The sequence below is a fragment of the Hipposideros armiger genome, unplaced genomic scaffold (genome assembly GCF_001890085.2).
Source record: "Hipposideros armiger isolate ML-2016 unplaced genomic scaffold, ASM189008v1 scaffold_26, whole genome shotgun sequence".
Lineage (NCBI taxonomy): Eukaryota > Metazoa > Chordata > Mammalia > Chiroptera > Hipposideridae > Hipposideros > Hipposideros armiger.
In genome coordinates, this window is record NW_017731376.1 from 4,932,957 (window position 1) to 4,937,799 (window position 4,843).

Below are 4,843 nucleotides of genomic sequence, written 5' to 3' on the forward strand. Positions count from 1 at the left end.
AAAAAAATGTTGGCAAGAGTGTGAATAAACTGAAACCCTTGTATATTGCTGGTGATAATGTAAAATGGTACAGGCACTGTGGAAAACAGTGTGGTAGTTCCTCAAAAAATTCAAAATAGGGCCGGCCGAGTGGCGCGATGGTTAAGAACTGGCTTGAGACGCCAGAGGGCCCTGGTTCGGATCCCACATATGAGGGCCAGTGACACTGCCCTCCACAGCTAAGATGCTGAACAAAAGCTCAACCTGGAGCTGGGCTGCTGTGAGTTGTCGGCGACTGCAGCCCCTGTGGCAGTGGGTTGCCATGGGCTACTGTGTGTAGCCAGCAGCCAGCGCGAGTGGCCAGCAGCTGCAGTGAGCGGCCATCCAGAAGCCAGGGACCGATCCGTGGAGGTAGTTTCTTCTCTAGCAGCCAGCCCCGCCTGAATTGCACTCTTTCATGGAAAACTATCAGAATCTGGCAGGCCCCCAGTGGGCAGCAACAGGCTTCGGTGAGCTCTGAGGCTTTTGCTAAGTAGCTTCAGGCTCAGCACTGGCACCAAAATAGAATTTACATTAAACTGGTGGTCACAACTCTTTCCATTATAGTGACTCCCTGAGACCCTGCCTCACTCAACTTGCATACCACACAAGGCCCTATCAGCTGCTGTAGCTTAAGGCAGGTGGCAGCAGGCCTTGGGTGTCCTGGCTTTTTGAGGAGCTACTCCAGGCCCAGAACTGGTAGCAGATATCTTTGGTTCATAGCATGGCCTCTCCGATATGCCTCCAGGTTTAGCATAGGCAGCGAACATCCATGGATCGCTTTGTAGCTCCTACCAGCTATTCCTTGGCTGGTCACAAGCAGTGGATGACCTGGGCCTGCAGTGGATGACCTGGGCCTGCACTGAAGCCCCTCCCAACAGGCCCCAGAACCAACATACATACTTCAAGGTTGGTTTCAGACCACAGCAGAGCACCGTCCAATTAGCCTCACAAGAGGCACACACAAAGGATGGTTTCAACATACACCGGAGCCCGCTGGGCAAATTCTGCTCAGTGGGGTAAGCTTCCTGCACAGCAGCCCGTAAGCTGTGGATATGGCCAAACCCCACAGCCAGTCAACCTAAGGGTTAATCTCACCCACTGATGTGCCAATAGCAACCAAGGCTCAATTATACACAGGAAAACACACACAATCCACACAAGGATCACTACTGGAACACCTGGAACAGGTGACCAGGGAGACTGTGCCACTGGGCCCCGCAGGATGCCTACTATATAAGATCACCTGGCCAAGACTGGGAGACATAGCAGATCTACCTAATACATAGAAACAAACACAGAGAGGCAGCCAAAATGAGGAAACAAAGAAATGTGTCCCAAATGAAAGAACAAGAAAAGAATCCAGAAAAAGAACTAAATAAAATGGAGGTAAGCAACCTACCAGAGACATAGTTCAAAACAATGGTTATAAGGATGCTCAAGGAACTTAATGAGAACTTCAACAAAGAAATAGCAAGAATGAAAAAGGACACAGAAATCGTAAAAAAAAAAAGTCAGAAGTGAAGAAAAAATAAAGTAACTGAAACGAAGAATGCACTAGAAGGAATCATCAGCAGACTAGATGAAGCAGAGGATCGAATTAGCGGTTTGGAAGACAAGGTAGCAGAAAACACCCAATCAGAGCAGCAAAAAGAAAAAAGAATCCAAAACAATGAGGACAGTTTAAAAGACCTCTGGGACAACATCAAGCACAACATTCGCAACATAGGGGTACCAGAAAGAAGAGAGAAAGCAAGAGATGGAGAAGCTATTTGAAGAAATAATGACTGAAAACTTTTCTAACCTGGTGAAGGAAATAGACGTACAAGTCCAGGAAGGGATGGAAAAAGATATTTCATGAAAATGGAAATGAAAAAACAAAAAAGCTGAAGTAGCAATACTTATACCAGACAAAATAGACTTTAAAACAAAGGCTATAAGAAGAGACAATCAAGGCCCCAGTAATCCCACTTCAGGGTATTTATTTGAAGAAATCTGAAACACTACTTCGAGGGGACTTGTGTGTCCATATGTTCATTGCAGCACTGTTTTTTTGTGTGGTTTTTTTTTTGTTTTTTTTTTTTCAGCACTGTTTACAATGGTCAAGATGTGGAGGCAGCCTGGGTGTCTGTCAATGGATGAATGGATAAAAAAGAGGCAATACATATATACAATGGAATATAGCTCGGCCATGAAAGGTAATGGGTTCTTGCCATCTGCAGTGGCATGGATAGTACTGGAGGGTGTCGTGCTGAGTGGCATATTATCAGACAAAGAAAGACATATGCAATGTGATTTTGCTTATATGTGAAATCTAAGAACAAAATTAACAAACAAAAAACAAACTCATAGATACAGAGAACATTTTGATGGTTGCCAGATGGGAGGGGGTTGAGGGGTCTGGGTTAAAAAAAGGGAAGGGATTAAGAAGTACAAATTGGTTGTTATAAAGTAGTTATGGGGATGTAGGGCACAGCATAATGAATATAGTTAATAATATTGTAATAACTATGTATGGTGTCAGATGGGTTCTGGATTTGTTGGAGTGATAGATGGGAGAGGATTGGAGGGCAGAATGAAAAAGGTGACGGGATTAAGAAGTGCAAATTGGTAGTTACAAAATAGTCATTGGGAGGTGAACTAAAGCATAGGGAATATAGTCAATAATGTGGTAATAACTATGTATAGTGCCAGGTGGGTACTAGACTAGTCAGGGGGATCACTTCTTAAATTATATAAATGTCTAACCACTATGCTATACACCTGAAATTAATATAAAATAATATTGAATGTCAATTGTAATTGAAAAATTTAAAAAGGCAGAGAAGGTAAAGGGGAATAAGAGATCCAAGTTTCCAGGTATAAAACAAACAAGTCATGGGGATGTAATGTACAGCACAGGGAATATAGTCAATAATATTATGACAGCATAGTACAGTGTCAGATGGTTGCTGGATTTAGCATGGTGATCACTTCTTCAGGTATATAAATGTTGAATAAGTATGGTGTACACCTGAAACTAATATAATATTGTATATTAGCTATATTTTAAATAAAAATCTTTTTTAGAAAAAGAAAGAGTAGATGCTAGAAGATAGATAATAGATAGATATTCTGATAAATTGAAAACTTTCTGATATGGTATTGAAAATAACACTAATTCTCTTGGATGTTGTTATCAGTATAAAACACTGGTTAAACTTGAGAAATGTTTCAGTATACAATTTCTGCAATTTATCTCAAGGCAACAGGAAAACTCCGAATGATCCCCAGTATAAGAAGAGTTTAAATCATGTCATTACCTATTAAGATTATATAAATCACATGTCAGCAACATATAATACACCTACACCGGTAATTAGTGGTATTGACTTACAACACTCCAGGATTTCTCTGCTTATCTTGAAGGGTGTCATAAAATTATCAAAACAAAATTAACATTCTTAATTTTTAAAAATATGTCTAAAGACTGTAAAAGAGCTCAGTGAATATAGTCAAATAAGTAATAAAATATTGCACTCCAAAATTGCAGGCAATCAACAATGTTTACCTGTTTTAGCTAAGCAAATTGATGGCTAAAAGTCAGGGAAATTACTCCTTAAATCTCTGGAAACATTATTTGTCTGATGCTATACCGCCACCCAGTGGCAGTTAATGCTAACTGGACTAGCATGACCCCAGGTAGATAAGAACTAAAAGAACAAAGATACTACTGTGGGAAAGGAGCTTCTTCTGCAAATGGTCAGATTTCAATCACAGCAGAACTGCCTTGTATTATGTCAGTCTCATTATTTCAGTCTCAAAGCTGCAAGACCATTTAGAATGAGAAAGCTATATCATTCAAGACACCACAGTTATGTCTACACTGTTTAAAGAATCCAGTGGAAAGTGAAAAATTAGGTCAGCTGTCCAGATATTTGGCTCTACATAAATAATAACGCTGGGACTGACTTTTTCAGTGTATACTCTTGGATAACATGTATAATCTTAGATTAGAATCTGAGCATTTTGCCTTCATTGTTTTCTTTAGCTGATTTCCATGATATTTCTTGTGAAATGTTACTCTCTTTCGTATGTAAATGCAATGAAAGAAGAATCTGTCTGGCTCACAGCTGTATCCCAATCTCAAAACAGCGCCTGTCTGATATTATGTTCTCAATACATATTTATTGAATTGATGAAGAAATGTGATTCCTCCTACAATACTTTAGAGACACGGTCTTCTATGTTCACAAGTACTTTTGAGAATCTGATAATAGTAATAAACTCTTTCTCCCAAAATATGTACATATAATTATGAATACAGTTTCATGGGTTTCTTGAACTCTGTAACTCATATTTATGGGCAAGTTAAAAAGTTCTGCTCTAAAAGGAACATTAACACCAGCTTCATAATTGGAAAATTGAGATGATAAATTACATACATCAGTTTTGCCTCCATTGCTTCAGCTATTATTGTCTCAGATCATGGTCTAAGAAGAGCTGGATATACTGACGGTAAAATTAAAACTAACAGGAAAAAATAAGTTCTATTTGAAAGTCATACTAAACATGAAAAAATACATGAGAAGACAGAAAAACAAGATTAATTTGAGAACATGGAACATTCAGTCTACTGTTGTTCCCCTTCCGTTCTTCACAGAGATGTACCCAGTGAGCATAATGATCAGCAGTCTGAGAAGAATGAGATTCACCAGGTCCAAAGGTGAATCTTTGGATTCACCTAAATCCAAAATTCAATCCCTAAAGAAGGCCCTCCTGGGATTTGACCTGCATTCTGCCAGAAGGACCAAGTCAGTACCCAGAAGTTTCCCCATACGGCAAT